The following is a 24,194-nucleotide window of genomic DNA, read 5'->3' on the forward strand; positions in this document are numbered from 1 at the left end:
GTTGGGACATGACTTCCTGAACCAGCTGCATATTTTTTGAAGCTCTGTTGATGTATCAAACTGGATAAGGGTGTTTACCTTTAAACCTTGTGTCATTTCTTGCAAGCCATATATTCCACAGAACCCCAACAAAGTAGCAAAACTGCACATCACCATCATGCATTATCCTGATATCCCTTGTTAAACTCGCTAATTGTTCCTTAAAGCTGACACCACTTGTATTTTGCTAATCAATAACTCCACTTAAATTTGTTCCACACCAAATGGCTCTAGAGAAAGAACATTCAAAAAATACATAGATTTCTATTTATGGGAAGCTCTCACACAGGGTGCATTCAGGTTGGACTTGAAAATGATGAGATGCCAATAAATCCGCAATTGGGACGACACCTTGCAAGCATTGCCATACAAATTTTTTTATTTAAACGACACTTTCATCTTCCAAACATGTTTGTAGATATAGTTATCCTGAACCGCTGTATTTGTGTTAGTAATCAACTAAATGCAGCCATTGTATGCAAACTTCACCGAATATTCTCTAGATTCCACCCATTTCCAAACCAAAGTATCCTCCTCATTTGGTGTAATAGGAATTGAAACAATTCTTTCAACAAATTCTAAAGGCCAAAATTCATTTAGCCTATTCCAATCCCAGCTATTGGTATCCATGTCAATGAAATCAGAAACAAGGTCAAAAGGACAGTCAGGTGGTTTCCCATTAAGTACCTGTAAATCCTCAGAATGTGGAATCCATTTGTCTTCCCATGCACTAATAGAAGTACATTTCCCCAGCTTCCAAACCGATCCAGTGTTAATAATCCTTCGTGTTTCGCAAATCCTTTTCCACATTACTGATGAACTAGCTTTAACTTTCCGCCTTCCAAGAAACTGGTAGTGTGAAAGTACCTATGTTTCATTTGTTGAGCCCATAATGATGTTAGATTAAGTAAATCCCATGCCTTCCACTACAACAAAAGGGGTCTGTTGCAACGCACTCTTTCGCCACGCCTAAAATTTGTTGCAACAAGTCATCTTTTACAACACCGTGTGGCGTTGCTAAAGGTCATCCGTCTTAATAGAATTTTGATTTTGGGAAATACCTAGAGCGGCGCTTTGGCGTTGCAAAACTGTTCACTTAAATTCTGAAAAATAAGAAAAATAATTAAATTGAAAATGTTTATTGTTGGCAACGAGTGTGGTGCTGCTATAGATTAAATATCTATTGCAACCCCCTTGCCGTCACTGGTAATTCTGGGATAGACTGTGTATGCCCTTGTTGCGACGTTTTCGGTGTTGCAAATGGGCTTTGGTTTGGGCGAAAATAATCCTTTTTGCTGCAAATATTTTTCGCGCTCCAGCGCTCCAGTTTTCGTGTTCCCGCTGGAAGTCATAACAAAATTAGGAATAAAAAAAAAAAAAAACATGTTAAAACCCTAGATTGCCGTCTCTCTCCAACTAAATCTAAACTTCTTTCCTCTATCGATCTCTAAAACTCATCCTCTCCACATCTTCAAAGCTTATCTCTCCTCCACCCTCAACCTCAAGGTGAGAAGAATTGAAAAGTCATTGAAACTACAACAAAATCAAAAGATTTGTTTTTTTTGTTCCCTGCCCTAGTTGAAATCGTTTTTTTTTCTTGTCTTGATTGATTGTTTTAACTTTAAAGTGGGGTTTTTGGTGTTCTTTGCAGTGATTTGTGGAGCCAGGTAGAACTGCTCGAATTGGGGTTTTCTACAGTCGGTAAGATATATTGCTTTGCTTTTGATTTTGGGTATTTTGATTTTGTTTTTGATTTGTGATATAAAGAACAAATCTTTATATTTCAATTTGAAGGAATTTTGGCGTGTATTCTATTTCAATATCAATCTTTCAATAGTTTGGCGTGTATTAATCTTTGCGGGGGTAGTAGTTTCGTTGGTTTTGTTGTTTTCGGTCAGATTTTTGGCAAGCATCTTGTGTTTGATTTGCATATTTAGCGTCTAGGTGTAATGTGTTATGGGTGTTAGTATAGTTAGATCATATTGGATTTATTGTATATTCATTTGGGATGTAAGTGTTGGGTTTGATAGCTACTATAATATTGTTTTGGGGTTGAAACTTTTTAACTGGTTACAACCCAAATTAATGCTAAATAGGATGATTTTAAACATCTTTGGATTGCAAGTTCTACCCTTGTTGCATATTTCTATTAGGATAACCTCTTTTGGGAAAACCTTCTACTTTTTCTGTTTTGAGAGTCGGTTTAGTCTGGTGGGATAATCTCATGTTAGATAAATGGCATACATGGACTGTAGATCATCGTTGATATCAAGTTAGAATTCCTGGACGACCAATTTAATAAGTCAAGAACATCGGTCTCGAGTCCTGCTTCAAGTCAAGTATGACCTTGTAAGCGATCACCATTGTCAGACCTTATCATGGAGTCCTGGAGTCATCTCAAGTCGTGTACTGTATGTAGATACTTCATGGACTTGTTTCACACAAACTGATCCTTCATATTTTTATCTAGCTTCGTCAAGTTCTTCCATGGTCCAACTCTAAGATTCACCATCCATCAGTGGAAGTTCCACCACATTTATTGATCTATATTTGGTTTAGTTTCTGGTGTTGGTTCAGAAGAATCTTGAAAAATCGTGCTTGAGAATTTGGTCTCGGGGCTTGAATAAGATTTTTAGATCTGCGAGTCTGCTTTCCAATACAATTGGATTCATCTTGTTTCGATATCTGCATAGTAAGCTACAACTGTTTTAGTACATAATGGTCAGTCTAGATTTTTCTGACGAAGTTCTGTGTTTGGTGGCGTTCTGTGCGTTTTTTGTTGGGAAAACGTGGGGTGGGGTGGGGGAGTATAACGAGAGTGTATAGATGACCTTACCTATACTAGTGCATCATAAATGGATGTTCAGGGGAATTATATAAATCACAAGGTCGTATGAATACTAAATTTTGTGAGATATAGTTTTGGACTATTGGTTCCGTCCCAAGGTGATGGATGGTCTTCTGGACTTACCCGAGCACCATCTTGTAAACTTTGATTTTCTGTGCTGGAATTCCCTAGTGTATAGATGACCTTACCTATACTAGTGCATCATAAATGGACGTTCAGGGGAATTATGTAAATCAAAAGGTCATATGAATACTAAATTTTGTGAGATATGGTTTTGGACAATTGGTTCCGTCCCAAGGTGATGGTCTTATGGACTTACCCGAGCACCATCTTGTAAACTTTGATTTTCTGTCTTTTGGAATTCCCTAGTGTTATCGCCTTCTACTCTGAACTTGCACTACCTCTATTATTAAAACAGACATGCAAGTTGCAGTTGCTCAAATAAAAGTGATTTTCAAGAGCTGTAAATTTAAGCTTCTTGAAATCACTGTTTTGGAGTGAAAGTTACACGCGTCTGAGCTCAATATAATGGGGGCTCTGCAACGTAGTAGAGCAAACAGCAAAGCACTTGAGAGTTTCAACTATCAACGAGTGTCGTATGCTGCCTAGAGAAGGTCATATAGAGACATAGAGCAAGGATGGTATTCCGTACTTGTAACATTATTTTTATGTAATTTAACCTTTACGTCTTTACTAGGGATATTCAACCAATAGATGTCAAACCACTTACATCACTGAGCAACCCGACCTCCTCTTGCAGGAGTTATAGATGTTCCTCCAGAATGCTAGCTTCTGCTCCTGTGTAAGACCCTTTAACTCAACACTGCCGAGCTTCCCAACGAGGACCCTCACACAGTTATACACTTCCTCACCAAATTCATAGCCTAAAACACCACAACTACTGTTAACAATACTTACTTCACTCTCTGCATTACAAACAGAGAGCTTGTCGTTCCGTTGCCATCAATAGAGTGGGATTCAATTGCGCGCATATGCTTGTAGAACCCAATGTCTCTCTTTCTCACTTTACAAATGCCATAAGCCTCTTCACATTCACTTTCCTCATAAGCTACTTGCTTTACAGAACAAAACATCTCCGACTCTCAATGCCTGTATTTTTGTGTCTTCGTCCTCAACAAAATTCAAAACAAACACTTCAAAACTTCCGAGCACATTTTCTTTGGGCTGCTTCCTTCTCCTGTTCTTTCCTCAGGCATATCCATACAACGCTCTTCCGCAATATCTTCCACTGCTCTGCATTCTAGCTGGAAATGCAAAACCGTCACATCATCGCATTTACTTTGTAAATATCACTAGAAACAGGACTACTTCTTATATATCACTACAAATGCTAACTCTGTATACCTTTATTTTCACTGCCTCCAAACGCTTCTCCACGGATGTTTCCACCACTCAAGCTCCCTTCACTGGGGTTCTAATTCTTTGCTCTGCCTGCTTTGGGGATTGCTTCTTTTTCCTTTTAGGATTACTGCAAGACTCCTTCTCTTTGCCGCGGCTGTCTTCGGACCATCAGATCCTTTTCGGGGCTGTTTCTCATTTCCAAACTTTCTACAACGCTTCCCAATTTCATCACGCCTAAGCTTTGCTACCAATTGCGTTCAGCTACCTGCCACTGCTGCTGGATTTCCAGTAACATTACATTCAGAGCTTCGTTTCTCTGTTTTCTTTTCATATAAACCGCTCGGCCTTTCCCTAATTCTCTTGGATCATCAAATCTTCACAGCTTCTTCATAAAGGCCTTGTCTAACATTCACCATTCGTTTTCTTCCACCCGTACAACCTCCTCCTCCAAAACTGCTACTTCACCAAGCAGCTCCACTGTCTACAATAAAATCACACTGAATAGATTCTCATCCACAGAGGACATCACACTTCTTCCAAAACTTATCATAATTGGATCATTTTCATGGATAGATTATATAAGCAAATTCAACAACTACCGTCCGCCTTCCTTTGCTAGTCGTTTAATATTCCTTTGAAGTGACACCTAGCACAAGCGTTTGTCAATTAAACGGTCGAGAACTTAAAGTACGTCAGCTAATATATAGTCATAATGCTCCTCCACGAAGTCATCCTTAATCCAGAAGTTTCCTTGACCCTAGCAGATAGATATGGGGCAAAAAGTCCAAAGTATCTGCGAGTGGAGAAAAGAGCTTTCCACTAGGTCCTTAGGCACCCTTTAAAAAAGGAATTCTTTCTCGCTAAGCGAAGGACGGAATGTGAGCAGAGCGGGATGGTTTGAGTTTTTTAATCCTTTTTACGTGAAATCGGGCTTTAGCCTAACATCCATACGTCTGACACAAACTCCAATAAAACCAATAGCAGCTAGCAGCCGAAAGAGGAACAACCACTACCTGCTCTACCCGACCGAACTACTTGATTCCAGCTTACTAAGTGAGTTAGTCAATAAGAGGTCTTTAAATCCTTTCACTCTGCGTCAATCAAGTAAGTTGACTCCCTAACTAAATTCGGCTTGCCTGATTCGATATCTGATCGGTATGTATAGGTTTTGAATTCCGGATGGTAGAGGTAGAGAAGGCGGAGTAAGGAAAGTTCGATTCCAGAGCTCTCAATCAATCAAATAATAGAAGCTGGAATCTTAGCCCTATCTATTCTATTCCACAGCGTCACAGCTGATCTGTTGGACGAATTTAGTGAAGTGTGGAGCTCACTCATTTACCCATGGCTCTCATTACAGAAGTAAAGGATTTAGCCCAAAAAGCTTTGGAAAGGTTCCTCTAGGTTCTGGTTTGGCAAAAGGGAGCCCCTCACGATTGGCCAACCTAACACAAGTAAGGTAACCTATCACCACAAAACGAATGAGTGCAACGACTGAAGGGGAAGACAAACAAGTCAGCGAACAATGAAGAACAAGAAGAAAAGAAAGAGTGATGCGCGGGTGTTATTGCACGAGACAGAATGAACCAAGCAATAAGGTCCACTCGCGCATACGTTCCGTTCTTTTTTAGTTGCCGTATTTCTTTTCGACTCGACCAGCCAAGCGAAGCAAGTTGAGAACAGGTTCGGGCATGGAATTAGGAAGGGCATTTCATGTTACCAACGGTTATCAAGACCTATAAATTTTATCGACAAGTGTGGGGCTTTTCTTTTTATAAGAGTTTTGGGCATTAAACCAACAGGACGAGAAATAACAAAACAGCAGGAATCTACGCTGACCAGATAGGATGGGGATCAGTATCATATGAGAAGGGGTGCGGTGCTCACATGATTAGTAATAGTACACGAGCTTACGAGCCCGCTCGCTAATGGCAGACAATGTTCTTTCGGCTGTTCCCATCCATAGAATAAAGAGACTTGATTGAATAAAGGTCATCCGTCTTAATAGAATTTTCATTTTGGGAAATACCTAGAGTGACGCCTTGAGCGTTGCAAAAGTGTTTGTTTAAATTTACGATAAATAATTAAATTGATAATGTTTATTTTTGGCAACGAGTGTGGTGCTGCTATAGATTAAATATCTATTGCAACCCCCTTGCTTGGTAATTCCGGGATAGACTATGTGTATGCGCTTGTTGTGACGATTTTGATGTTGCCAATGGGCTCTGGTTTGGGCGGATATATTCGTTTTTGGCTGCAAATATTAATCGCGCTACAGTTTTCATGTTCCCGCTCCAAAATCCAAATCATAATAAAATTAGAAATACCGTAAAAACAAAACCTATTAAAACCCTAGATTGTCGTCTCTCGATCTCTCCATCTAAACCGAAACTTCTTTCCTCCATCTCCAAAACTCATCCTTTTTCTCTCCACATCTTCAAAGCTTATCTCTCCACCCTCAACATCCACCGTTTTTGACTTTACTGAGGTGAAAAGAATTGAAGCGATAACAAAATCAAAAGCTTCGTTTTTTTGTTCCCTGCCCTAGTTGAAATCGTTTTTTTTTTTTTTTTTTTTTTCTTGTCTTGATTGATTGTTTTAGCTTTAAAGTGGAATTTTTGGTGTTCTTTGCAGTGATTTGTGGAGCTAGGTAGAACTGCTCGAATTGGGGTTCTCTACAGTGGGTAAGATATATTTCTTTGCTTTTGATTTTGGGTATTTTGTTTTTGTTTTTGATTTGTGATATAAAGAACAAATCTTTATATTTCAATTTGAATGAATTTTAGCGTGTATTCTATTCCAATATCAATCTTACGTAAAAGTTCTGCAACGACCTTTAGTCGTCCATTTTTACTCTTGGTTCAGTTATAGCATTCATAAAGATACAACAACAATATTGTGACCTTCCTCAAATACAATGTCACCTTGCAGTTAAATATAGTTACTCGTATATGGCTTTTTGCTCCCTGTATCTGAGTGACTCAGTCCATAAAATTTACAACCTACATATCCGCGGGAACCCAAAATGCTTCTGTTTTCCTCCATGGAGAAGGCTTTCATCATCTTTGACATGCATGTCAAATGCTCTGTTTTTCCTCCATGGAGAAGGCTTCATCATCCCAAACTAGATAGAGGGATTTAGTTTCCAGATATGTTGGGGCTCTATTAGATGTCAATGGCAGGGGGTCGATTGAAGGACGACCATTATTTGGACCAGAAGTGCAGGATTTAGAGTTAACATAGTTAACAAATGTGACATCTGTATTTTCTGATTGAGAGCATGGTGAAGTGGGGGCCGAAGTTGCAGATACAATTATGGCGGTGAAAAAATTAGCTGGTGGGGAGTGTGGATTCAGTCCAACACCGAAAGATCGATCCCCTTTCTTTTCGTTATGGAATAAGGATTCATACTGTGTCAAGTCTCGGATAGAAATCCCAACTTATTCGGTCCGTCCTATGGTCTTCTCCCTCTATACCATCTATACCCCCTCGGCTCGTCCCTGTACCAAACCCTCGCCTTTCGAAAAGCCAAGATCGGAAAGCCGAATTTTCTATCGCCACCAAACGCATAGTATAGGGGAGGGAGATTTCGATTGGGTTGGTGTTTAGTGTCGATGAGATTTGAACATCGATCCGTCTAACTCAAAACCCGTTGGGTAATTCTTCCCGACCCCTTTCCGACTCACCCTCGGGTTCACCTAGATCCATAGACCGGCTTGCTATTAAGGTAAAGCTATTCAGTCAAGCGCTATTTTAACATAAGTGAAATATATGCATAACTTCAAAGAGATAGACTAACACTTGTCAAGTTAGACTTCGGTCGAAGCTATAACATCTGGGATTACCAATTAGTCAATCAAGAGGACTTGTCTGATGAAACATCTTGTGGTATCCCTTTCAAGACATCCATAAGACAATCATGGATGGGACGCAGCGGGCCTTGATTCACAAAATTTTCTATTCCACCTCCCTCAATACTACAACCCAGATGGCCTTAACTGTTTAGAATCGGGCAGCCTAGCCCCTATCTCTCCTTCTTAAGAGCCCTTAACGCATTCCATAACTGAATGAGCTTCCCCGGAGTCAAAGTTCGTGGACTACAATGCTCAGTTTTGAGCCTTGACCGACACAGCAGGTCGATCAAGACCTGCATAACTTCAAAGAGATAGACTAACACCTATCGGTAGCCGACTTCAGGTCGAAATTATAACATACAAGATTACCAATTAGTCAATCAAGAGGACTTGTCTGATGAAACATCTTGTGGTATCTTTTTCAAGACATCCATAAGACAATCATCGACGGGACGCAGCAGGCCTTGATTCACAGAATTTTCTATTCCACCTCCCTCAATACTATAACCCAGATGGCGTCTTAACCTGTTTAGAATCAGGCAGCCTTGCCCCTCTCTCTCCTTAAGAGCCCTTAACGCATTCTATAACTGAATGAGCTTCCTCGGAGTCAAAGTTCGTGGACTACAACACTCAGTTTTGAGCCTTGACGGCCACAACAGTCACGTTTCAAACAAATCGGTGAAAATTAATGTTGGTGCCATTGAAGAGTTGTTGTTAGTAGTTTGAGTTTCCCGTGAGAGTCGAATAACGTGAATAGCCATTCCACCAACGCTTTAAAACTGCTCATAATAAAGTCTTTGGCATTTGAAATGGGTTGATTTCTGATGCCTATCAAGTACATCCTCATTTTCAAACTCTTGATCACAGTAGTAACAATAAGCATTCTCTTCTTCCATTGTTACTTTTCCCTACTTCCCACAACAGATATTTCTCACACCCTTTCTCCTCTTCCAATAATATCAATCTTTCTATGGGAATAGCGTTGCCTTTTAATATTCTTGTTATGCAATATATGAACCATGCCATACTATTGTAAAAATATTGGTATTATCAGTTAAAGAACAAATTGCATGACTATACATGTAAAGTTATGATATCAAGAAAGAAGAGTGGTGGCTCATTCCATACTTGAGTCAGCTTTTATATATGGTTCTCTTTTGCTAGAGCATATTGAAATAGAAGGGAGACCTTAGTTTCCCAACCATGACCCTATTGCTAAGAAGATATTAAAAAATGACCGACTTTTTAAAATATTGAGTCAATTTTTGGATATGGATATCGCCTTGAATAGAAAAGTCTTTTTTGAAAGTAGAAAAGTATGGTATGAATCTTTCCTTCACTTTTCTTTAGGTCAATTAAGGTTTTACGATTTCAAGCGATTGTAAGTGGTGCCTTGTTTATAGCGTGTGCGTGTGAATTTGGGTTTTGAGTTTACAAGTGAGAACCTTATATGTCTTATTTTATTTTGGCTAATTTTGTTGATTCCTCGATCTTTGCAACTTAATGTAATAGAGTGTGTTTGAAAACTTGGTTCAGGTCCTCAACTTAAACACTTGCAACAAGGAAAATAGGTTGAAGCTGTAAACTTATTTCAGGTAGCCTTTTCATGTTTTCTAGCTTGTATATTTTTTAGATTAAAATTGAACTTTTGTTTGTTGTAATGCAATTTTAGTAGTTATGAACAATTGGTAGCTATATTTTAGAATTGAACTTTTGAACAATTGATAGCTATATTTAAGAAAGGTCTCGAGTGTTTTTTTAGTTGTTGTAGATTATCTAGAGGCAAGGTCTGATATATTTCATTAGTAGTTTCTCTACGGGAGATCTTAACTGAACAAGACCCAATCTAGGCATTCCCTGTCTTTGGAATAACTCACCAGATAAGTTCTAGTAAAGCTTTTCGAACATTCGAGGCTGGTGGAGGCTTGTGGTAGCCTTTCTTTAGTGATATTACAATACTAACACAATGTTAGAATTCTCAATTTGCAACGGCCACTAACCGTCCTAAATGGTTTAAAATGATGGCTATCGACCATCGCAATAGCCCTCCTTAAATTCGCTATCGTTTTCATTAATGACGGCTACTAACCGTTGCTTTATTTAAATAAATCGACACAGTTCACGGCTGTAGTTAATTTCAAATAATACAAACTGCTTGAAGCCATGGTTAATTGAAAATATTCAACGGTTTTTGGCGGTTGCTTAGTTTATTTTGTTGTCTTCAAAAATTATGAAATTACATCCCGCCCATGGCCATCCTTTTGGAATTTGTTTTTTGTTCTTTTTCCCACCTGCAAGAATTTCCATTAAAACCTATTGTAACAAGCACACAAATCACACTTTCACAACTTCATTTTCATTTTGCACCAAATTTCCATTAAAATACCAAAATATCAAGATAACTTGACGCGTTTACAAAAGCTTGACATCCAAAAGTAGAGATAAATGCAACTTTAACTGTTTTACTCTCTAAACACTTAAACAAAATACTACATATGTACTTGCTTACATATAAGACTAAATTTGATGTCTCAAAACTCATAAGAAAAGAAATGTACAATCTTTAATTTTAAAGGTAGGAGAGTCGAGGAGCTTCATCAAGTAAAAAATACACATCTACTTGACCAGGGGATGACTTTACCAAATTCAGCATCTCCAACATTCCATCTCCATCCTAAAGTGGTTTATCGCAATTAAGTATCTCATCAATGCGTCTACATAGATGGTGCCATACCAAACCACCCTTTTTGTTACGAACTTTTCACTTGAAAACTTGCATATGGAAGAAGGCCCATGTTTGATTGAACTGGTGAATAAAGAATAAGAGATACTAATCTTAGGAACAAATAACCATCAGAATAGTATATGCAGAAGAAAAAGTAAGTATAAAACAAATTGTAGACCATAAAATAAAGACAAGAATAACCATCAAGTATATATAAAGAAACGCATTGAGAAATAAAGTGTAATGGCAAGATGATCGATATCAACACATGGTACACTAGTTGGAAAAAAAATTAAGCAAGTCTAAGATAATTATGGTATTATGCAAAATCAGATTATATGAAAATTTGACTAAAGAAAACAAAATACAAATGCATCTGCAGAGTTGTGGCTATTAGTTAGAAATGATGAAAGAGTTCATCCGTGTATAAGAGTAGAAGTCACTTCAATTACCAACTCATAATATAAGAGTTTGAGTTACAGGAACCATTCCAATATATGGGAACTATTTACCAAGTAACATATATAAAACAGGAAGCAGAACCTGAGCCCAAGGCGGCTTTATAGCCGAGAGGTCTAAGATAAAGTCTGTCAACTATCTAAGCTAAAAGATCAACTCCGGCCCCCCACCCCCACCCTTCCCCAGAAATTAATAAATGCACATATAAGGACTCATATGCTAAGGGAATTTAATCTTGATACTATTGATCTAAGGTGAACAGTATTAATGTCATACAGATAAGTTATGCAACTACACGGGGTGATGACAACTTCTCTGTGTTCATTCACTAGTTGAAGTTCTTGTGCCACTTTCTATTTTGAAGTGATTATGCTGGTAAACAAGTGGAATAGACAAGGTAATTACCTCAGACCTATGGATTACTTGGGGATCAAGTATCACTACTCGCTTAACCCCGATATGAGCAAGTGCTTGACAAAGATATCATGCCCTTTGAACCTGAGATATATATTTCATATATTCAATATCGAGGAACGTGTCAAATATACGAGTAAAAGCCTTCGCAGATTAAATTGCACAGAACCAATAAAGAAAGCGACAAAAATCCAATACATGCACACAACACGAAACACATGTTAGATACAAAAAGATGGAAAGTATATTGAACACTAGTGAATTAGAGCATACCTTTACACATCTTTAGATTCAGCTAAAGGTATATCCTCGTCACCTCAGTTGCTTCGATCTATACTGTTATTCTAAATCATCTTGCTAGCATTTTTTAGTATTTGTAATTCTGTTATTATGTATCATATTAACTTGATGGATTTTTTTTTTTTTTTTTTTTGAGCTGATGGGAACATCAGCTACAAGCATTTGCTGCTTGTAGGATCATCTGTCCTCTCAGTTTTGTTCTTATAAGAACCTAAGGAGTGAAATTTGAACATAACGTCACTAAATCCCCATTTGCACTTGCACTTGCATCTCCACCATAACAGGCTCTTATTAGGCACTTGGTTTAGTTATATACAATGAGATTTCCTCTACTGTAGTGTATTTAATTTAACTATTTCTATTTTGATTGAAAAAATTGTAAATCTAATAAACTGCCATAACTATTGGAAAAACTGGTTTCCGTGAACCGCCATAGTTATATACAATGAGCTTATGGGTGAATTATGTGCTTGCTTTGGTTTCCGTAGCGTGTGTGCATGTTTGCTAAGATGACTTATGTATTAGAACCGAAGTTACGGTGATGATTCTGGCCCTTTTTCTCTGATTTTGGTTGCTTTTGTAGAAGTCCTGGTTGAATGCAATCTTGAATACAAGACCACTTTGTGAAGTTAAATTACACATTGTTTACGGTAATTGTTCAGATATTCTTATATGCATGCCTAAATTAATTTCTATCAATAGTGGTGTAGGAAGTTGGATTGTTAATGGACTGTCCTTAATTGGTTAGTTTAAATGTTTGGGTTTTCTTATTTTGTGATGTACAATTATTATCTCGTAGTAGGGAACACGGAAATGGATAAGAGTTGGATGCAATTGCCAAATAGGTTTTGCCCAGTGTATCAAAAAGGAATTAGGGATTAGCTTGAGAAGTAGTCATGAAGAGCTACTATATAAATAAGATATATACATTTCTTATCTTTTATGATTAAATTTGGATGCAGCAAGTCAAATATAAGTTATATTGTGGATGCAGCAAGTCAAATTGTCCTTATACAGTAGTTTCAATTATTCATATCAGCTTAAGTATGATAATAGATCGAGTGACTGCGATATTTTTTCCTCATTTTAATCTAGTAGTGTTGTTTTGTTCTACCATGTGACGTGTACAAGTATTTTTTTTCCTTTGGTAAGATATGTTTCCTTTGCCATATTTATTAAAGGTGCAACATACTTGATTCATGTTTTCTTCTTTGATTACTAGAAATGGATAAGAGTTGGATGCAATCGCCGAATAGGTTTAGGCCTGACTATAAAAAAGGAATTATAGATTTTGTTGAGATTGCTCGTGGTCATACAGACAGAATGGGAAGGACTAGATGTCCATGCAAACAATGCAAAAATAGGAATTACAAGCACATCGACGAGGTAAAAGACGATCTAGACCTTTACGGCATGGACAAGAATTACACCCGTTGGGTTTTTCATGGAGAAGACTATGAGGAACAAAGTGACGATGATGACGATGATGTTGGTGAAGGGGTACAGTTTGATGGACTGGATGACATGTTTGAAGATTTGCAGGCTCCAATACACATTGATAATCTGGTGCCTAATGTGGAACATAGGGAATCAGGAGGTAATATAGATCCATTTGATGAACTTTTGAGTGAAGCACGTCAACCTTTGTATCCAGGTTGTAAATCTTCAAAGTTAGATTGTGTCGTGAAGTTGCTTCATTTGAAGATAATTAATCGCTGGAGTAACAAATCATTCACTATGATTCTCCAGTTGATTAAAGCAATATTGCCTGAAGGTGAGACACTCCCAAAGTCCCATTACGAGGCGAAGGCATTAATGCGTAACTTGGGACTTGGTTATATCTCAATCCATGCATGCAAGTATGATTGTGTGTTGTTTTGGAAAGAAAATGAAAATCTTCAAAATTGTCCAGAATGTAATGAGCCGAGGTATCAAGTCTTCGAAGGCAAGACTAAAAAAATACCACAGAAGGTGTTGCGTTACTTTCCACTTAAACCAAGGCTCAAGAGGCTATTCATGTCGAGGGTTAATGCTGCAGATATGAGATGGCATAAAGAAAAACTTGAGCATGAGGAGAACGTACTTAGACACCCAGCAGATTCTAAAGCTTGGGGTGATTTTGACAAGGAACATGAGTGGTTTGCCAATGATCCTCGCAATGTTCGCCTTGGTCTCGCAAGCGATGGATTTAACCCGTTTGGTAATATGAGCAGCCAATATAGTATGTGGCCGGTACTGGTTATGCCATATAATTTACCACCGTGGAAGTGTATGAAAGAACCATTCACCTTCATGTGCCCTCATCGATCCCGGGGCCTACATCACTGGGAATGATATCGATGTCTATTTACGACCTTTGATTGATGAACTAAAAGAGTTATGGAATGATGGGGTGGAGGCGTATGATGCAAAGAGCAAAGGAAACATTTTTGGTTGCATCTTTGCAGGTGTTATGGACTATAAATGATTTTCCAAAGACTAGGTAATTTATCCGGTTGGACACGAAGGGAAACCGGCTTGCCCTAATTGTAACAAGGATCTGATTTCCATGTATTTAAAGAATGGCGAAAGTTGTGTTATATGGCCAATCGTCGTTTTCTCGCAGACCAAGGCATCCTTGGAGAACTTCGTGGCAAACACTTATTTGATGGAAATAGGGAGAGCAGGTTGCCACCCTCTGAGTTGTCTAGGGATGAATTGTTTATCACAGTGAACTATGTAGAACCTCTTCAGAATTCGGAAAGCCGCCCCTAACAAGAAGAGAAAGCGTTATGAGATGGAGTTGAATTGGACAAAGAAAAGCATATTTTTTGAGTTACCGTATTGGGACACTCTTAAGCTACTGACACAACTTGGATGTTATGCATGTTGAGAAGAACATCTGTGACAATGTAGTGGGGACATTGTTAGATATAGATAGCAAAACAAAAGATTCAAGTAAAAAGCTCGATTAGATTTGGCAAAGATTGGGTATAAGAAAAGAGTTGCATCTAATCCCAAGAGGTGATAAGTTTGTAATGCCACCAGCATGCTACACATTGTCATCTTCAGAGAAAAAATCTTTTTGCGAGTGGTTGAAGTCGGTGAAGTTTCCCGATGGCTATGCATCTAACATTTCTAGATGTGCAAATGCTAAAGATGGTAAGATAACAGGAATGAAAAGTCATGACTGTCATGTGCTCTTGCAACAACTTCTCCCAATTGCAATACGTGGTTTTGTGCCCAATGATGTAGCCATTGCATTGGTTGAGTTGGGAATGTTCTTTAAAGAGTTATGTTGCAAGACTTTAAAATTGGAAGTATTAGAGAAAATGGAAAAGGACATTGCGGTGATACTTTGTAAGCTCGAACAAATATTTCCTCCCCGCATTCTTTGATGTAATGGTCCATTTGGCTATCCACTTGCCACGTGAGGCGATACTTGGAGGACCCGGTCGCAATTATAGGTGGATGTATCCTATTGAAAGGTGAGGTTTACTGTTAGTAATTTATTTAATTTGAAATTAGCATGTTCAAGTTTTTATTTACTATATATATATTACATGTGTGTGTTATATGCAAGCAGGTATCTACACACGCTAAAACAATATGTTGAAATAAAGCTGCCGGAAGGTTCAATTCTTTGGCGTATGTAGACACCGAATGTCTCACGTTTTGCTCCATGTATCTTCAAGGAGTTGAAACTTCGGTTCAATCGTGAAGAACTAAACTATGATGGTGGTAATGAGAATCAACAGGTTGGATTTCGTGTTTTAAGCACAAAATGTTCGGCCTTTAGGAGCCTATACAAGTTCCATTCTTGATCCAAAAGACTATGCCAAGGCTCATTACTATGTGTTGAATAATTGAAGAAATTTCAACATATTTAGAGTAAGTTTTATTGCATTTAGTTTTACCGAAGTTTTTTATCATCATCAACTACTCGAAGTTATTAAGTTTATATATATTTGATATGCATGCAATCAACACACATGACGAGAGCTTGAAATGCAAAGCTCACACAACTTACATGAGAAACAAGAAATGTTGTTTCCTAGTTGGTTTCAAAACGTGTAAGAGCTCGTATTGCTACTTTTTATACAATGGTTATGAACTTGGATAATATGCTAATTATGTTTTCCTAACTTGGTGTACTAATTTTATGAATAGATGCAAGTATTAGCGCAGTTGAGAACTCCTCCGGCGTTTTACGGATGAATTATATTCATTGGCATGTGGGCCCCGATAAGCGTGTGAAACGGTATAGTGGATGCATTGTTAATGGGATTAGGTTTCACACCAAGGATCGAGAAAAAATCTCCGAACCAAAAAATAGTGGTGTTGAAGTAAAGGGGAACACCAAGGAGAAGAGATTGACTTTTATGGTGTGTTAACCGATGTTTTGAGGTTAGTTATCTATTTGGGAATCGAAGTTTATCTTTTCAAATGTGATTGGTATGATGTTGGTAATAGAAGGACGGGATTCAAACGGATGGTCACTTTACTAGTATTAATGGCTCCAAGATGTGGTATAAAGAAGACCAGTTTGTCTTAGCCACGCAAGCATGTCAAGTCTTTTACGTCGATGATACCAAATTAGGTGTCGGTTGGAAAGTTGTGCAAAAGACAAAGCCTCGAAACGTGTTTGATGTTCCAGAGAAAGAAGAAGCAGGTAGTGATGTAGCATATCAACAGGAAGAGCAAGTTGGGGTGAATATCGACAATGTCCAACTTGATCAAACTCATGAAGCAAGCAAAGCGGGGTTCAAAATGCACCATTCACACCCATACGCCTAGATAGGGGAGGATTTGGACCCAAACGAAGTTGATGCTAATGTGGTCGTGGCTGCTATGGAAAGTCATCAAACCGATAACAATTTCATTATTGACGAGGAAGATGATGAAATAGATGACACATTAATAGAGTATTGTTCGAAGAAGAGGAGCATGTCAGTATCCAAAGATTGATGATGATCTGAGACATTGACTAAATGTTAATGAAAAACTTCATTATCCATTTTGTATGTTGGTAATATATATATATATATATATATATATATATATATATATATATCATGCATTCACATTAAGCGTTAAAGCATATTCTAGCTAGGACAGGTTGTTTGGATTGCATTACATTAAGTGATAGTTTTGTTGTTGGATCTATTTCGTGCTAAGTCAGGTACATGCTTATATATTAAGAATTGAAACTCTCCATTTTAATGCTATATTAATTTTTTTTATATATGACTTTTAATGTGCTTTATTATTGTATTTAGATTATGTGCCATTTGATATCAATTGTTTTTTTATCAAATTTAAGTTTTCGTGTATAGCTATGACTTGAGGTGTAACTCGACGAGTGAGAGCACAACCAATGTCGCGGTTAGCGAAGTGAACACATCAAGTATTGGTAATAAGATTATATTTTGGTTTGTTTAATGCATTGGATAGTTCAATAATAAAAGACTAGGCATCTTTTTTCTTCTTTTTATGAATGTTTTTGTTAATGCTCCAACTAAGAAAAAAAGGCAAGGCTATGAATAAGAAACTCATTGATTACAAAGCTGCTACTGGTCAAAAACCTAGGATAGAGATCCACAAAGATCATGCAAGACCTGTGGGAAGGTGGAGTACTCAATTCGTGAGGGAGATTGGAGTAGTAGCGCGACAACATGGACCTCTTACAGCATGATTGGGATAAAGTGGAAGAGGATGTGAGAGGACCATTACATTGATCGCATTAAGGTAATAAAGTTTTTATTCTAGTTGCATGGCATATCAGAATGATTCCTTGTAACTTTGTAATGCATTTCTTGTAGGACAAGTTTGATGTGGATATGCAACTTCCACATGTGAAGTACGTCGTGGACAAGATATTAGGGGAGCGCTTAAGAGGATATAGGTGTCTTCTTCACTTGCACTATAAACGCGTTTTGGAAATGATGATGCGCTGGGCAACAACGAAATCCTTATAGTGGCGTGGTATGCAAGATAAATGGGATGCTTCTCGTGTGATTGGTTTGAAGGGGAAGATTTCAAGGTATGATAGTTTACTTATTAGTCTCCTTTAAATGGTTATTGTTGGCTGGTTATTGTTGTGATTGGTTTCATGTGTTTTGAGGAAATTAAGGAAATCTAGAAGAGGATATAATTATATTTTTGAGGTTGAAGTGGTAGTCTAGCTATGTTCCAAGGAAAGGATTGTTCTAATTTTTTTTTTTTTAAGGCTGAGACCCTTTGTTTTCCTCTTGACTTGAGATTAGGCAATAATGCAGCTCTTTACATTTATCCCATCTTAGTTCAAAGTTGAGTCCAATGAGCCACTGATTATATGATTATATTATTCAAATACAACTTGTAATACAATATTCATTTTACTTCAGAAAATTAGCGAGCAGAATTCAAGTAATCGGCAAAAGCTCTCAACAAACCATTGTCTTTGGTTCAAAGTCATTTCTACATTTCTTCGAGGAATCGGTATATTTTTATTTACATAATTTATGTTGCTTTGGAGTTGTGTACTATTATTTAAAATAAATTATGCATTTTCAAATATTTTTTCAGCGACTCTCAAAACCCAACAAACCGTGGGAAAGATTGAATTCTACCGTCGAACCCACTTTAGTAGTAAGGGATGGACTAGTCCCAGTAGCTCGGAAAATTATGTAAGTTAAATGACTCTTACTTGCTTTTACCATTGCATTTTAATTTCATATATTTATCCCTAGTTTAAACTTACAGAACGGATCGACAACTTAAAGTTGAGTCCGGGCGTAAGAGAAAGGTGGTGAGCCAAAGACCGAGGATGAAATTTTTAGTACAAGATATTGGGTGTAAGATCTGGATATTGTAAAGGCCTTGGGCATGGTGTCATGCCACCATCAGCTAGAAGGATGAGATCCATTCACTTAGAGGAGGAAGTGCAAAGGAGCAAAGATCTTTGAAGAGGAAGTACAAAGGACGAGGGTCGAGGAAGCTGAAAAAACGAATGACGAGCTCACTGCTGAAATGGTATCCCAAAGAACTAAATTGGAAGAGGTTTTGGCCGTTCAAGCTAGGATGGAGGCTTGGATGCTACAGTTCAGTGGAGGTTCTCAATGGTACGTAGTTTGAAAACTTTAAGCAAGTAAGAAATATTGGTATCTTATCTTCTGTTAATGATGTATTGGGTTTTTTTTTTTTCTTTTTTCACACAATTAGGGATATATGATTGACAATTAGGTGTACACATCGAGGCATTGATAATTCCTTGAAAGCTTGGTTTGTCTGAACCTTTAAGACGTCAGATAACCAGCACTAATTCCTACACTTGATCGGTCTCATATGTTACCTTAAAAGAGCTGGTTCAACATGCATGGCTTAAACGCTATTCTAGAGCCCAAACCGCTTCCCTCGAAAGCATTTTTGTTGATGGTTGAGCTTCAACCTTCCCCGATCCTAGCCTATCCATCTAAGCCCTTGTTCCTTTTCGCGGTAGTGTTTGTTTTTGAGCTTAGGTTCTTTTCCCGAGCCCCTATTTAAAACAGTAGCAAAGGATAGATGGAATAGCCGAAGGATAAAGGTTAGGACAAAGGATAAAGGTTAGGCTTATTTTTTCTTTTTAGTGTCATCATTCGCTTCAAAAAAAGTCTTTGCCTCGCATCAAACCACGCCCCTCTGCTTCCTTTGCAGCCTCTTGACCGGCCATAATCCCACTCTCCACGACCACAAAGCAGTAATAATTTACTTAGAATAAGGATAAAAACATTACAAGTTCAAGGGGATAAGAGCAGAATCTATGACCCATACATTTATTGGCCTAAACCATACTAGAAAAAGAAAAAGCAATCTTGTTATAAGTCCTAAAAACTTCTCTTTCACAGTCTATAGTAATTATTACTGCATGACCAGAACATAGATTTGATACAGAGATTGTTTTCTTGGGTTTGAGTTGCTAAGAGAAAAAAAAAATGTCAAGTGGACTTGTTCGTGGTGGTGGTGGTAATAGCAGTTGTAGTAGTATAGTATGGTTTAGAAGAGATCTTAGAATTGAAGATAACCCTGCACTTGCTGCTGGTGTAAGAGCAGGTGCTGTGGTTGCTGTTTTTATTTGGGCATCTGAAGAGGAAGGTTATTATTATCCAGGGAGAGTTTCTAGGTGGTGGTTGGTGATAATCATCCAATTAGGTAACTAGTGTTGTGGATCTGCTAGATTTTTCGATTTCAAAGGCACCCATTTTTTTTTTTTTTTAAGGTTACCCAAAAAGGGGTCTTTAAATTTAAAAAGAAAAGAGGGAGACTAGATGGACAACAGCAATGAGGCAAAGAACAAGGAAAAACAAAGACAGCGCTTCTCATTATCCAAACACACTACTTAAAAAGTCCCCAAATTGGGTTTATGGTACGGTTTGGCTCGGAAAAACTCCTCCCTTCAGTTAAAAGGGCTCTCTTGAGCAATTATTGCAACAAATGGAGTACACAATTAGAATTATATTACCAGAGAAGAACCTTTACATATTATCAAGAACAACTTCCCGCCAAAATCTGGGAAACATGATTACGAACTCAAGTAATAAATAGGAGATCGTTCTTCGCTTTCAATCTTACGCTTTAGCACCATCCAAGGTATTTTTTTTGAGTAGCATTGCAACGGTCATTGGGCCCACACCTCACAGGCTGGAGTCACCCATCCAAAGAACTTTGCAAGCTTGTTCAAAGTCCACATCACCCTACGAGCCTATAGCCCGACTTTCTACTTGGGTCATCAAACAGATTTGTACCAACATCAATAACTGCTGCACGGGTTTGATCCAGTCACCTTTAATCATATTTGCATCCTGCTTTGCAGCTATGATGATGTCCTTTCACGAATAATGCTTTTTAGAAATTAGTGCGTGAGTGAACTCCGATATAAATGGCATCCGCTTTGAGAAGAAGCAACGCCAATCGGTAGTCCAACTATATTACGCCGACCAACTACCACGCCCCTTTTGCTCTTTACACTTATGCCAATCGCGTGATAGAAGTTCAAGGCAACCCTTTGGTGTACACGGCTGAAATAATGGATCTCGCCTTTCATACCAAGTTTGCCAATGTTCGGAGGATGAAAACCATCTACATCCTTTTCAATGCTGATTTCATTTAAGGCGTTTTCTTCATTGATATGTCTTTGGAAGAGGAAGTTGAACCAAGATTCCATGGATGTCGGGATGAGCGTTTAACTCACGGACCTTTTGGATCAATTCAGCGGGTACTTTCGGGCAGGCAGATTGATATCATAAGATTTAATTCCAACAGCAAAGACATGCCTTTCTCTTCATATTCACATAGCTTTGAGAATCTTTCCTACTTCCCACAATAATAATGGCTAGCCAGGGACCTTTCCATGTTTAGTGGAGAGTTGTTGAACCAAAGCTATTTGAGCGTATAGTATGAGCTATTGCTTTACCATCTATGATCGTGGCTTTCTTTCGCTCTTCTTCAAGACGCCATTATTAAATGAGATGGATAATGATGAAAGGCACCCATAGTTGATCAATAAGATGTAGACTTCGCTATTGATCACAAGCTAAAAAAGCTTTGCAAGATGTTTTGCGTTCTAGTCCACCAATAGTGCATCTAGGGCGTTTCGGTGGTCGATCATAACTATTAAGGTTTGCTATCTTTGCATTTTCAAAGATACACACTTTCAATTTTAAAATTTGTTTGAACAGATAGCTCCTTTTCATGTTATCGATCCAATTATTAAGGCTGAAATGGAGGAGAGTGCTTGCTTTCGAAGTGTGGGTGTTGGATAGAAAGGCTTCGCTTTATCCGTTCTTGACCCTCCTTCTAGCTCTGTTTCCATTTCATCGATCAACCGTCTCTGCTGGTTTAGGATCAACTGGATGTACTTCATTTGTCAAAATGAGAGTTTCGGGCACCTTGTGGGGAATCATTCGATGTCCGGAACCATGTTATCCACGGCCGGTCCTTTTCCTCGCTTTTTGTCGAATGAAGCCTTTTTTCTCTGTTTTTCCTTTTATTAATATTTGAATTCTTCATAGTAAAATGACCGATGAGGTGAGTGTACACGGGCGGGGAAGGCACCTACTACAACAACTCAGCGGGAACCCCAATCTATTATCTCCGTTCGCCTTTATTCCGTCTAATCCCTTTGCAAAAGCGGCTTTGCTCCAGGGAACCGGCCTCTATGGCATCGGCTTTTGCCGCCTCTTACGCCGGACATAGCGGTTTCTACATTTGAAAAGCACGACGCAGCAGCAGCAGCCTCCTCGTGGTGGTCATGTTTCTCAACTTTGCACTTTCTAATGGTTTCCCAAAGCATATGGGACGCTGCCTAGTTCTCATTGGAAAGGAATCGGTGAATATTCCTTCGTCTCCCGCCGACACGCGGTTTGACACACGGTCATACCCGATTGGCTCCAAATCTATAGTTGTAGAAAGAATATCAAGAGAACTATCACGCGGGAAAAGCAAGTGTATGATCGGATCAATCAAGAGATAGTGGTTCGCCAAACAACTTTTTTCCTTCCGAAAAGAAAGATAGGGTCAATTTCCAAAGCACTAATTCCTACACTTGATCGGTCTCATATGTTACCTTAAAAGAGTTGGTTCAACACATATGGCTTAAACGCTATTCTAGAGCCCATTCTTCCTTCGAAAGCATTTTTGTTGATGGTTGAGCTTCCCGATCCTAGTCTATCCATCTCAGCCCTTGTTCCTTTTGCGGTAGTGCGTGTTTTTTGTGCTTAGGTTCTTTCCCTGAGCCTCCCTATTAAATAGTAGCAAAGGATAGAAAGAATAGCCGAAGGATAAAGGTTAGGACAAAGGATATTCCGCTCCTGTTAAACAGTAGCAAGGGATAGAAAGGAATAGCCGAAGGCGGGACTTCTTGACTCCTAAATCATAGGCAAGGGGTTAAAAAATCTCATTATAGGTTGGTCGATACCTTTACATCCGACTATGCCATCCGTTGGAACCGTTTTTTTGTAGTTGAGCTTGTTTGCTTGATTTACTTGATGTTTAGCCTTACTTATTTTATTGTTTCATTGGTGATAACTTTATGACCACGAGGTTTTTAATGGTTTGGCATTTACATGTACAATTTAGATCAAAATCTATTAGTTTTTGCTATTTTTGTCTTCTTATTTGATCCGTACCTTCATGAATGTGATCGAAGTTATAACTTTGATAAGTTCTTTCTAAGCTTTTGGCTATGGGCACCAATTTTACGATATAGGAGGTGCATAGTTTCACATGCATTGTCAACTTGAGTGTGTATTAGGTTTATTAATGTTTCTAATAAATTTACTTCATTGATTTTTTTTTTTTTTTTTTAATTTGTTATGCCAGATTGGTCGATTGGTCGCCAGAAATAGTAGAATCAAGAAGAAGCTCCGAGTGGATGCTGCTCAAATTAGCATGTTATAGACATTATTTGTGGAATTTTAGTTTTGAATAATTCGTCTAATTTAGTTGAACGTTGTTAAGATTATGTGAGACGATGTTTTTTCGCAAAAAATAGTTATGTGAATTCTTTAAGATCTTTTGTATTGATCGAATGGTTTAGTAATGAAATTCATTTTATTATGATTTGTGGTGAATTGTTATAGGGTTACTGTGTTCTATAAAAATTGTTTTGGGCAGGATTATGTAAATGAAAATGTACAGGTATATATATGAATTGCACCATTTGTAATGCTAAATGCGTCCCAAATAAAGTGTGTGCTTTTCTGGAATTTATATCATTCGCAACAATTTTGGTGTAGCTAAAAGATTTGATTCTACCGTAACGTAGACACTTTTTGCCACACTTGGTGTGTCGCTAAATTTATGGACGTCTGTTGCCACGCCAAATGTATAGCTAAAAATTCAAACTTTCCGCAACGGAAATAGTGTAGCAAAAGGTTGCCTTTTGCGATGCCTAGTTGTGCAGCTAAAGGTATCACTTTTGCAACGCCATCCTAGTTGTTACAAGCTCTCTTTTTGCGGCGCCAAGCCGCAAATAGTTTGAAATAAATTTGCAATTAATTTAATTTTCATAAATGAAGTAGCAACGGAATTAGTGTATTAGCAGCGCCCATAGGCGTCGCAACAAACTAGGAACATTTGCCACGCCACTTTTGGCGTTGCATTTAAGTATTTGAGACGCACTTTTTAGCCACGCCTTTGCAACGCCATCTGGTGCGTTGCGACAGATCTTTTGCCACGCTCAAAGGCACCTTTAGCGATG

General features: G+C 38.2%; 1 long non-coding RNA gene and 1 pseudogene across 2 annotated transcripts; one reads left to right on the forward strand and one right to left on the reverse strand.

The window, feature by feature from the left end:
• Positions 1-1,265: 1,265 nt before the first annotated feature.
• Positions 1,266-23,556, forward strand: LOC147499685 (uncharacterized). 2 transcript variants are annotated; one of them, XR_015194505.1, is made up of 3 exons: positions 1,266-1,545; positions 1,691-1,740; positions 23,315-23,556. It is a non-coding gene; the product is annotated as an uncharacterized LOC147499685 (long non-coding RNA). The 2 variants fall into 2 exon arrangements; XR_015194504.1 differs by lacking the exons at positions 1,266-1,545; positions 1,691-1,740 and adding an exon at positions 18,928-19,080.
• LOC147499686 (bifunctional protein FolD 2 pseudogene) lies at positions 20,563-21,487 on the reverse strand (annotated as a pseudogene).
• Positions 23,557-24,194: the final 638 nt, after the last annotated feature.

This window comes from Coptis chinensis, chromosome 5 (assembly GCF_015680905.1).
Source record: "Coptis chinensis isolate HL-2020 chromosome 5, ASM1568090v1, whole genome shotgun sequence".
Taxonomy (NCBI): Eukaryota; Viridiplantae; Streptophyta; class Magnoliopsida; order Ranunculales; family Ranunculaceae; genus Coptis; species Coptis chinensis.